Source organism: Tachypleus tridentatus, chromosome 13 (genome assembly GCF_004210375.1).
Source record: "Tachypleus tridentatus isolate NWPU-2018 chromosome 13, ASM421037v1, whole genome shotgun sequence".
NCBI lineage: Eukaryota > Metazoa > Arthropoda > Merostomata > Xiphosura > Limulidae > Tachypleus > Tachypleus tridentatus.
This window is the reverse complement of record NC_134837.1, coordinates 258964509-258977689: the sequence shown is the minus strand read 5'-3', so window position 1 is coordinate 258977689 and position 13181 is coordinate 258964509. Positions and strand designations below refer to the sequence as shown.

The 13181-nt window shown below is 37.1% G+C and overlaps 1 pseudogene across 1 annotated transcript in view; it reads left to right on the top strand.

Annotated features, from left to right (window-relative positions):
• Nucleotides 1-13181, top strand: part of LOC143236781 (diacylglycerol kinase beta-like) — a 120446-nt pseudogene that overhangs the window by 104757 nt on the left and 2508 nt on the right. Inside the window, exons 25-26 of the transcript XR_013019750.1 lie at nt 476-536; nt 7923-8052. The product of XR_013019750.1 is annotated as a diacylglycerol kinase beta-like (transcript). The remainder of the gene's footprint in view (nt 1-475; nt 537-7922; nt 8053-13181) is intronic.

The following is a 13181-nucleotide window of genomic DNA, read 5'->3' as shown; positions in this document are numbered from 1 at the left end:
GCAGAGTTTAGCAGCTGTTAAAACTAGAGAAAGAATTTACCAGCTGTTAAAACTTAAAGAGTTTAACAGTTATTAATCTTAAGGCAGAGCTTAGCAGCTGTTAAAGCTAGAAAAAGATTTAAGCAGCCATTAATCTTAAGGCAGAGTTTAGCAGCTGTTCCAGCTAGAGAAATAATTTAACAGCTATTAATCTTAAGGCAGAGCTTAGCAGCTGTTAAAACTAGAGAAAGAATTAAGCAGCTATTAATCTTAAGGCTGAGCTTAGTAGCTGTTAAAACTTCTAGTTTTTAGAGTTTAGCAACTGTTAATCTTAAAACGGAGTTTAGTAGCTGTTGAAACTAAAGAAAGAATTTAACAGCTGTTAATTTTAAATAATTCTATTTTAATTCCAAATATTTTTGACCGTTAAACCCATTAACAAATACTTAACATTTATTATAGTATAAAAATGTAGTTAATTTTACTTATTATGAAGGACGAAGAAGAGGTTTCCAATGCAGATTGATGGAGAGCCATGGGTCCAAACAGCATGTTCGGTACGTGATATGTTCATCATTAGTTTTCTTGTGGTTAAAACGTGCACGAACCTAACTCTGAAGCATATCATACCACAAGGTAACAGTAAAATAACAGTTGATTTAAATATATTTTAAGAGCAGACTTACCATTTGGATACCTCATGTCTCCATACCTGCCATCAATTTAACGGAAGTGTCGTCATCTTTGAAAACACGTTATAGTTTATTAAGGAAACGTCCAGCATGTCCTTTACCTTTCTTTTGTGGCCAGACTTGATCTTCTAATCAATACATTATTCCACATTAGTTAGTCCTAACCCATATCAGTTAGTCCTAACCTACATTAGTTAGTCCTAACCCATATTAGTTAGTTCTAGCCTACATCAGTTAGTCCTAACCCATATTAGTTAGTCCTAACCCATATCAGTTAGTCCTAACCTACATTAGTTAGTCCTAACCCATATTAGTTAGTCCTAACCTACATTAGTTAGTCCTAACCCATATTAGTTAGTCCTAACCTACATCAGTTAGTCCTAACCCATATTAGTTAGTCCTAACCCATATCAGTTAGTCCTAACCTACATTAGTTAGTCCTAACCCATATTAGTTAGTCCTAACCTACATCAGTTAGTCCTAACCCACTGTTTCTCAACTCATCAATAGACTAACTAAAGCTTATGTTTTAAGTCTTTTCTTTTTCGTCACATCGTCAAAACTTTTTCTCTGTCGTTTTCATTTCATGTTTTCACTTCGACTTCATTTACAAATTGTATCATCATTCCCTTTAGTCAGCGAACATAATCATCTTAATAGTTGTTTCAAAATTAATTATCCACCTTTTCTACACCAGTAAATTATTACTCTATTCCGTAAACATCTCTCATCAAAGGTATCACGTTTTGATTCTACTTTCTCTGTTAGGCTTCAAGTTCTTAACTGATATGTTAGTACAAAAAAGTGACAATTTTGTCCTATAACATCTGTTGTTAGTATAGACGATACGTTTAACACCACTGTGTAACTGTTGTTAGTATAGACGATATGTTTAAACCAATATGTTACTGTTGTTAGTATAGATGGTATCTTTAACACCAATGTGTTACTGTTGTTAGTATAGACGGTACGTTTAACACCACTGTGTAACTGTTGTTAGTATAGACGATATGTTCAACACCACTGTGTAACTGTTGTTAGTATAGACGATATGTTTAACACCAATATGTTACTGTTGTTAGTATAGATGGTATGTTTAACACCAATGTGTAACTGTTGTTAGTATAGACGGTACGTTTAACACCAATGTGTTACTGTTGTTAGTATAGACGGTACGTTTAACACCACTGTGTTATTGTTGTTAATATAGACGGTATGTTCAACACCACTGTGTAACTGTTGTTAATATAGACGGTATGTTCAACACTACTGTGTTATTGTTGTTAGTATGGACGGTATGTTCAACACCACTGTGTTATTGTTGTTAGTATGGACGGTATGTTCAACACTACTGTGTTATTGTTGTTAATATAGACGGTATGTTCAACACCACTGTGTAACTGTTGTTAATATAGACGGTATGTTCAACACTATTGTGTAACTGTTGTTAGTATGGACGGTATATTCAACACCACTGTGTAACTGTTGTTAGTATGGACGGTATGTTCAACACCACTGTGTAACTGTTGTTTGTATGGACAGTATGTTCAACACTTCTGTGTTATTGTTGTTAATATAGACGGTATGTTCAACACCACTGTGTAACTGTTGTTAATATAGACGGTATGTTCAACACTATTGTGTAACTGTTGTTAGTATAGACGATATGTTTAAACCAATATGTTACTGTTGTTAGTATAGATGGTATCTTTAACACCAATGTGTTACTGTTGTTAGTATAGACGGTACGTTTAACACCACTGTGTAACTGTTGTTAGTATAGACGATATGTTCAACACCACTGTGTAACTGTTGTTAGTATAGACGATATGTTTAACACCAATATGTTACTGTTGTTAGTATAGATGGTATGTTTAACACCAATGTGTAACTGTTGTTAGTATAGACGGTACGTTTAACACCAATGTGTTACTGTTGTTAGTATAGACGGTACGTTTAACACCACTGTGTTATTGTTGTTAATATAGACGGTATGTTCAACACCACTGTGTAACTGTTGTTAATATAGACGGTATGTTCAACACTACTGTGTTATTGTTGTTAGTATGGACGGTATGTTCAACACCACTGTGTTATTGTTGTTAGTATGGACGGTATGTTCAACACTACTGTGTTATTGTTGTTAATATAGACGGTATGTTCAACACCACTGTGTAACTGTTGTTAATATAGACGGTATGTTCAACACTATTGTGTAACTGTTGTTAGTATGGACGGTATGTTCAACACCACTGTGTAACTGTTGTTAGTATGGACGGTATGTTCAACACCACTGTGTAACTGTTGTTAGTATGGACAGTATGTTCAACACTTCTGTGTTATTGTTGTTAATATAGACGGTATGTTCAACACCACTGTGTAACTGTTGTTAATATAGACGGTATGTTCAACACTATTGTGTAACTGTTGTTAGTATGGACAGTATGTTCAACACTACTGTGTTATTGTTGTTAGTATGGACGGTATGTTCAACACCACTGTGTAACTGTTGCTAGTATGGACGGTATGTTCAACACTACTGTGTTATTGTTGTTAGTATGGACGGTATGTTCAACACTACTGTGTTATTGTTGTTAATATAGACGGTATGTTCAACACCACTGTGTAACTGTTGTTAATATAGACGGTATGTTCAACACTATTGTGTAACTGTTGTTAGTATAGACGATATGTTTAACACCAATATGTTACTGTTGTTAGTATAGATGGTATGTTTAACACCAATGTGTTACTGTTGTTAGTATAGACGGTACGTTTAACACCACTGTGTTATTGTTGTTAGTATAGACGATATGTTCAACACCACTGTGTAACTGTTGTTAGTATAGACGATATGTTTAACACCAATATGTTACTGTTGTTAGTATAGATGGTATGTTTAACACCAATGTGTAACTGTTGTTAGTATAGACGGTACGTTTAACACCAATGTGTTACTGTTGTTAGTATAGACGGTACGTTTAACACCACTGTGTTATTGTTGTTAATATAGACGGTATGTTCAACACCACTGTGTAACTGTTGTTAATATAGACGGTATGTTCAACACTACTGTGTTATTGTTGTTAGTATGGACGGTATGTTCAACACCACTGTGTTATTGTTGTTAGTATGGACGGTATGTTCAACACTACTGTGTTATTGTTGTTAATATAGACGGTATGTTCAACACCACTGTGTAACTGTTGTTAATATAGACGGTATGTTCAACACTATTGTGTAACTGTTGTTAGTATGGACGGTATATTCAACACCACTGTGTAACTGTTGTTAGTATGGACGGTATGTTCAACACCACTGTGTAACTGTTGTTTGTATGGACAGTATGTTCAACACTTCTGTGTTATTGTTGTTAATATAGACGGTATGTTCAACACCACTGTGTAACTGTTGTTAATATAGACGGTATGTTCAACACTATTGTGTAACTGTTGTTAGTATAGACGATATGTTTAAACCAATATGTTACTGTTGTTAGTATAGATGGTATCTTTAACACCAATGTGTTACTGTTGTTAGTATAGACGGTACGTTTAACACCACTGTGTAACTGTTGTTAGTATAGACGATATGTTCAACACCACTGTGTAACTGTTGTTAGTATAGACGATATGTTTAACACCAATATGTTACTGTTGTTAGTATAGATGGTATGTTTAACACCAATGTGTAACTGTTGTTAGTATAGACGGTACGTTTAACACCAATGTGTTACTGTTGTTAGTATAGACGGTACGTTTAACACCACTGTGTTATTGTTGTTAATATAGACGGTATGTTCAACACCACTGTGTAACTGTTGTTAATATAGACGGTATGTTCAACACTACTGTGTTATTGTTGTTAGTATGGACGGTATGTTCAACACCACTGTGTTATTGTTGTTAGTATGGACGGTATGTTCAACACTACTGTGTTATTGTTGTTAATATAGACGGTATGTTCAACACCACTGTGTAACTGTTGTTAATATAGACGGTATGTTCAACACTATTGTGTAACTGTTGTTAGTATGGACGGTATGTTCAACACCACTGTGTAACTGTTGTTAGTATGGACGGTATGTTCAACACCACTGTGTAACTGTTGTTAGTATGGACAGTATGTTCAACACTTCTGTGTTATTGTTGTTAATATAGACGGTATGTTCAACACCACTGTGTAACTGTTGTTAATATAGACGGTATGTTCAACACTATTGTGTAACTGTTGTTAGTATGGACAGTATGTTCAACACTACTGTGTTATTGTTGTTAGTATGGACGGTATGTTCAACACCACTGTGTAACTGTTGCTAGTATGGACGGTATGTTCAACACTACTGTGTTATTGTTGTTAGTATGGACGGTATGTTCAACACTACTGTGTTATTGTTGTTAATATAGACGGTATGTTCAACACCACTGTGTAACTGTTGTTAATATAGACGGTATGTTCAACACTATTGTGTAACTGTTGTTAGTATAGACGATATGTTTAACACCAATATGTTACTGTTGTTAGTATAGATGGTATGTTTAACACCAATGTGTTACTGTTGTTAGTATAGACGGTACGTTTAACACCACTGTGTTATTGTTGTTAATATAGACGGTATGTTCAACACCACTGTGTAACTGTTGTTAATATAGACGGTATGTTCAACACTACTGTGTTATTGTTGTTAGTATGGACGGTATGTTCAACACCACTGTGTAACTGTTGCTAGTATGGACGGTATGTTCAACACTACTGTGTTATTGTTGTTAGTATGGACGGTATGTTCAACACTACTGTGTTATTGTTGTTAATATAGACGGTATGTTCAACACCACTGTGTAACTGTTGTTAATATAGACGGTATGTTCAACACTATTGTGTAACTGTTGTTAGTATGGACGGTATGTTCAACACCACTGTGTAACTGTTGTTAGTATGGACAGTATGTTCAACACTTCTGTGTTATTGTTGTTAATATAGACGGTATGTTCAACACCACTGTGTAACTGTTGTTAATATAGACGGTATGTTCAACACTACTGTGTTATTGTTGTTAGTATGGACGGTATGTTCAACACTACTGTGTAACTGTTGTTAATATGGACGGTATGTTCAACACTGTTGTGTAACTGTTGTTAGTATGGACGGTATGTTCAACACCACTGTGTTATTGTTGTTAATATAGACGGTATGTTCAACACCACTGTGTTACTGTTGTTAATATAGACGGTATGTTCAACACTACTGTGTTATTGTTGTTAGTATGGACGGTATGTTCAACACTACTGTGTAACTGTTGTTAGTATGGACGGTATGTTCAACACCACTGTGTAACTGTTGTTAGTATGGACGGTATGTTCAACACTACCGTGTAACTGTTGTTAATATGGACGGTATGTTCAACACCACTGTGTTACTGTTGTTAGTATGGACGGTATGTTCAACACTACCGTGTAACTGTTGTTAGTATGGACGGTATGTTCAACACTACCGTGTAACTGTTGTTAGTATCGACGGTATGTTCAACACTACTGTGTTATTGTTGTTAGTATGGACGGTATGTTCAACACCACTGTGTAACTGTTGTTAATATAGACGGTATGTTCAACACTACTGTGTTATTGTTGTTAGTATGGACGGTATGTTCAACACCACTGTGTAACTGTTGTTAGTATGGACGGTATGTTCAACACCATAGTGTAACTGTTGTTAGTATGGACGGTATGTTCAACACCACTGTGTAACTGTTGTTAGTATGGACGGTATGTTCAACACCAATGTGTTACTGTTGTTAATATAGACGGTATGTTCAACACTACTGTGTAACTGTTGTTAGTATGGACGGTATGTTCAACACCACTGTGTAACTGTTGTTAGTATGGACGGTATGTTCAACACTTCTGTGTTATTGTTGTTAGTATGGACGGTATGTTCAACACCACTGTGTAACTGTTGTTAGTATGGACGGTATGTTCAACACCACTGTGTAACTGTTGTTAGTATGGACGGTATGTTCAACACCACTGTGTAACTGTTGTTAGTATGGACAGTATGTTCAACACTTCTGTGTTATTGTTGTTAGTATGGACGGTATGTTCAACACTACTGTGTAACTGTTGTTAATATAGACGGTATGTTCAACGCTACTGTGTAACTGTTGTTAGTATGGACGGTATGTTCAACACCACTGTGTAACTGTTGTTAGTATGGACAGTATGTTCAACACTTCTGTGTTATTGTTGTTAGTATGGACGGTATGTTCAACACTACTGTGTAACTGTTGTTAATATAGACGGTATGTTCAACACTACTGTGTAACTGTTGTTAGTATGGACGGTATGTTCAACACTACTGTGTAACTGTTGTTAATATGGACGGTATGTTCAACACTGTTGTGTAACTGTTGTTAGTATGGACGGTATGTTCAACACCACTGTGTAACTGTTGTTAATATGGACGGTATGTTCAACACTGTTGTGTAACTGTTGTTAGTATGGACGGTATGTTCAACACTACTGTGTTACTGTTGTTAGTATGGACGGTATGTTCAACACTACTGTGTAACTGTTGTTAATATAGACGGTATGTTCAACACTACTGTGTAACTGTTGTTAATATGGACGGTATGTTCAACACTATTGTGTAACTGTTGTTAGTATGGACGGTATGTTCAACACCATAGTGTAACTGTTGTTAGTATGGACGGTATGTTCAACACCACTGTGTAACTGTTGTTAGTATGGACGGTATGTTCAACACCATAGTGTAACTGTTGTTAGTATGGACGGTATGTTCAACACCACTGTGTAACTGTTGTTAGTATGGACGGTATGTTCAACACCACTGTGTAACTGTTGTTAATATAGACGGTATGTTCAACACTACTGTGTAACTGTTGTTAGTATGGACGGTATGTTCAACACCACTGTGTAACTGTTGTTAGTATGGACGGTATGTTCAACACCACTGTGTAACTGTTGTTAGTATGGACGGTATGTTCAACACCACTGTGTAACTGTTGTTAGTATGGACGGTATGTTCAACACCACTGTGTTACTGTTGTTAGTATGGACGGTATGTTCAACACCACTGTGTAACTGTTGTTAGTATGGACGGTATGTTCAACACCACTGTGTTACTGTTGCTAGTATGGACGTTATGTTACACAGTCTAGTGTTACTGTTGTTAGTATTAGATCTAATGTCTTCACACACTTTGTAATTCACCGCCACATTGTTTTTGTCCACTTAGATCAACATAAGTCATGAGAATCAAATGCCCATGTTGATGGCGCCACCACCAGCGAACAAACCACGATTTCCGTTTCGTTCTTTTTTTCATCGGTCGTAGTTCAGAGAGATATTCTAAACTTGTTTTTTTGGTAAGTAAATGTATATGCAGACACAGATAATTTATTAAAGTAGTGTTATAAATACAGTTATATAAATTCAACATTGAACCAGGAATGTTACGATTAGGCCGAATTTCACTTACAGGCACGTGATCAATATTGCCTCTCGTTGTAACGTGATTTGAATATTCTATGTTGTAACAGAAAATGCGTTAACGACATTTATGCGAGTAGAATAATAATTTATTGTAGTTAAATAAATAATTAACCATCTGTACTTTCTAAAAATATTAGAATAACGATCTTTATTTCTAACGTCAAAAAAAAATAACGTATAGAACAGATACATTATATAGAACACGTTTTCGCCCGGTCCATACTATTTGGTCGATTTATGTTTACAAAGACTAACGCGTTTAGGTTACCCCTAAGTGAAGTAAACACAGTAGGAAAGACTGCAAGACGTGGAGAGATAAGGAAAACAAAAATACACGTCTGTGACAAAAAAACAACTTGATATCAGTTTTCAACGTTTCGGGGCGAAGTCTTTCGTCAGGTAGTTTAAACCATGATATAGTGATAAAAAGGTTTAGAATCGTTGAAGGGTTAGAACATATTGATTCAAAATTACATAGGTACTGCGTGGAGCACGTTAACAAAAGTGTTGTTACAATAAACACTGTCGAAGTAGTTTTTTATAAATAATTATTTTGTTTGTTTTGAATTTCGCACAAGTTTGTTTGTTTGTTTGTTTTTGAAATTTCGCACATAGCTACTCGAGGGCTATCTGTGCTAGCCGTCCCTAATTTAGCAGTGTAAGACTAGAGGGAAGGCAGCTAGTCATCACCACCCACCGCCAACTCTTGGGCTACTCTTTTACCATCGAATAGTGGGATTGACCGTCACATTATAACGCCCCCACGGCTGAAAGGGCGAGCATGTTTGGTGCGAACGGGATTCGAGCCCACGACCCTTGGATTACGAGTCGAACGTTTTAACACGCTTGGCCATGCCGGCCTTTCTAAATAATAAAACGTAAATTAAGTATTACGGTGATAGAAATAGGATTTTGTAAATCAAAATGTTATAGAAAAGTAATAAAATAAACTTGAAAAGTGACAAAATAATAATTTAATAGTAACAAGGATCGGTGAAATACGTTTAGACAAGTTGACAAAGATTTAGAAAGGAACATTTCTTTTTAAATCGCTCACTAATTTAGTGTTGTGCGGATAATTAAATTTAAAGATAAGTTTATGATCTCGTTATGGGGCATGTAATAAAACGAGTTCAGTCGGGTCGTCAGTTCCGTTGTGATCTGGGGAGTTGAGGGTTTGGGGAACTGGATGTTCGAGGGTGTCGTTACTACAAATCGGAGATGTTCACGGAATTTGTCACCTTGTCTGTGTGTAGTTTCACCAGTTTACGATTGGAATATTGGTAAGTTGGTGATGTAAGATGGAATATTGGTAAGTTGGTGATGTAAGACAAATAGCTTGTCCACAAGGACTGTTAGTTTGTGCAAGCAGATACCAACCAGTCTGTATTTGGAACCTACTAGACAGTCCTTCATATTTTTTCCACGTGTGAAACAGGTTTAAGTTTGGGTGGTGAAAATATCGCATGCTGTTTTGTTAGTAAGTTGTGTTGGACAGCTGTCTAGTTAAATGATGCTGTGTGAGAAGTAAATGTCACTGTGTGGTATGTCCACAGAGTGAAGACCAGTCAGCTTGTGATAAAGTGAACCTGGTAAGTTCAGCTTTCTCAACGGTGTTGTCCGGATAGTTCTGATGTAATTTGTTTTACATCTGAAGTCAGTGTTATTGGATCACAGACGTCTGAGACATAGGAATTTGTTTCTCAGGAATGGCGTGTTTGTGCTCAGAGGGATGGAAATAATTAAAATGGAAATAGGAATGACTGTCAATTTTCTGGGTTTCTGCTTACTGTTTGTGCATATTCAATGTTGTTTTACAAGTATGTTTGTTACTCTGAACTAAATAAAGACATAGTTAGTTAGTTAGTTATCACCATTAGATTCCATCTAGGAACATGGGGCCGCAATCGCTTGCGGATTCTTCAACAGGTATTTAAGTGAGTAGGTTGTTAGCCTACTGCACCGAGCCGTCCCTAATTTAGTAGTGTAAGACAAGAGGGAAGGCAGCTAGTCATCACCACCCACCGCCAACTCTTGGGCTACTCTTTTACCAACGAATAGTAGGATTGACCGTCACATTATAACGCTCCCACGGCTGGGAGGGCGAGGATGTTTGGCACGACGCGGGCGCGAACCCGCGACCCTCGGATTACGAGTCGCACACCTTACGCGCTTGGCCATGCCAGGCCAAATAAAAGACATTATTTGAAAATAATTTTTTTTCAAATTGATCTATTAAATACACAAAACACAGTCATAAATGAGCAATATATAGCAGTAATAAATAATAATAGTTATAATAATAAACAACTTATAGACATTGGTCAGGCCCAGTAGCTGCAAATGATAAAGGGCTCTGTCTACAATCATTATACTTAGTCATTTGAAATAGTTGGCATCTCTGCACTCGGATAAATATCGCCTGTATTGCCAGTGTTTTGTCTGGGAAAATAGCTCTTAAACCTGTGGAATTTTTCCATAAGTGAAGGCAGGCCTGGCATGGCCAGGTGGTTAAGGCATTCGGCTCGTAATCCGAGGGTCGCGGGCTCAAATACCCGTCACACCAAACATGCTCATCCTTTCAGCCATGGGGGCGTTGTTATGTGACAGTCAGTTCCACTATTCGTTGGTAAAAAGTTGGCGGTGGGTGTCGATGGCTAGCGTCTTTTCCTGTGGTCTTACACTGCTTAACTAGAGTCGGCTAGCGCAGATAGCCCTCGCGAAACTTTGCGCGAAATTAAAAAACAAAACAAAACATGAGTGAAGTAAATATGGTGGCCCAAGTATAATTAAATATTGTTTACAACAATAAATGTGTTTTTTAACAATAATATCTTTATATAAAAGCGGGAATGCCAACGTTTTTAAGACCAAGTAAAACACGTGTAACTTTTCACGTGGTTGAGTTACCATGGTTTCACCTCTCAGAAAGCAACAGTAAATTAACTGAAAATACTACCCAGATAAAAGTGAACTCACATTTAAAAGTTTATAAGCTCGATAATTACACACTTAAAAACTGCCAAGGTAAATACACACATAATCTTTCCAAGTACAATGAATACACATTTACAAAGTGGCAAAGTAAAAGTAAATACACACTTATAAAAGAAAAAAAACTTCCTAAACAACTGTAAATATAAACTTAAAAAACAACACAAGCATTAATTGTTAAAGAAGTCACTCAGGTCTCTATTTCTCCACTACCACACGTATAGATAAAAAACTCTCCCAGTGTAGTGTTTGTTTTCAGATACACAGTTTAAAAAACAAACAAACAGTGAGACACATTTTAATATCCCGTTATTTCAGTGAAACTTGTAACTGGGAAACAGTTTCTTCATGGTGGTTTTAAATATCAAACTAACCCGGCAGTTCTCTATCCGGGAAAGTTTATATCTCCATACTAATATTCTATAGGAAAACATTTGTGTGTCCGTGGCAAAATTCTGTTGGAAAAAAATGTCTCCATTGTAAGGTTCTATAGGGGGACATCTATATGTCTGTGTCAGTGTTCTATAGGGTGACATCTATATGTCTGTGTCAGTGTTCTATAGGGTGACATCTATATGTCTGTGTCAGTGTTCTATAGGGTGACATCTATGTGTCTGTGTCAGTGTTCTATAGGGTGACATCTATATGTCTGTGTCAGTGTTCTATAGGGTGACATCTATATGTCTGTGTCAGTGTTCTATAGGGTGACATCTATGTGTCTGTGTCAGTGTTCTATAGGGTGACATCTATGTGTCTGTGTCAGTGTTCTATAGGGTGACATCTATGTATCTGTGTCAGTGTTCTATAGGGTGACATCTATATGTCTGTGTCAGTGTTCTATAGGGTGACATCTATATGTCTGTGTCAGTGTTCTATAGGGTGACATCTATATGTCTGTGTCAGTGTTCTATAGGGTGACATCTATGTGTCTGTGTCAGTGTTCTATAGGGTGACATCTATGTGTCTGTGTCAGTGTTCTATAGGGTGACATCTATGTGTCTGTGTCAGTGTTCTATAGGGTGACATCTATATGTCTGTGTCAGTGTTCTATAGGGTGACATCTATGTGTCTGTGTCAGTGTTCTATAGGGTGACATCTATATGTCTGTGTCAGTGTTCTGTAGGGTGACATCTATATGTCTGTGTCAGTGTTCTATAGGGTGACATCTATATGTCTGTGTCAGTGTTCTATAGGGTGACATCTATGTGTCTGTGTCAGTGTTCTATAGGGTGACATCTATGTGTCTGTGTCAGTGTTCTATAGGGTGACATCTATGTGTCTGTGTCAGTGTTCTATAGGGTGACATCTATGTGTCTGTGTCAGTGTTCTATAGGGTGACATCTATGTGTCTGTGTCAGTGTTCTATAGGGTGACATCTATGTGTCTGTGTCAGTGTTCTATAGGGTGACATCTATGTGTCTGTGTCAGTGTTCTATAGGGTGACATCTATGTGTCTGTGTCAGTGTTCTATAGGGTGACATCTATGTGTCTGTGTCAGTGTTCTATAGGGTGACATCTATATGTCTGTGTCAGTGTTCTATAGGGTGACATCTATATGTCTGTGTCAGTGTTCCATAGGGTGACATCTATGTGTCTGTGTCAGTGTTCTATAGGGTGACATCTATGTGTCTGTGTCAGTGTTCTATAGGGTGACATCTATATGTCTGTGTCAGTGTTCTATAGGGTGACATCTGTGTGTCTGTGTCAGTGTTCTATAGGGTGACATCTGTGTGTCTGTGTCAGTGTTCTATAGGGTGACATCTATGTGTCTGTGTCAGTGTTCTATAGGGTGACATCTATGTGTCTGTGTCAGTGTTCTACAGGGTGACATCTATGTGTCTGTGTCAGTGTTCTACAGGGTGACATCTATGTGTCTGTGTCAGTGTTCTACAGGGTGACATCTATGTGTCTGTGTCAGTGTTCTACAGGGTGACATCTATGTGTCTGTGTCAGTGTTCTATTGGGTGACATCTATGTGTCTGTGTCAGTGTTCTATAGGGTGACATCT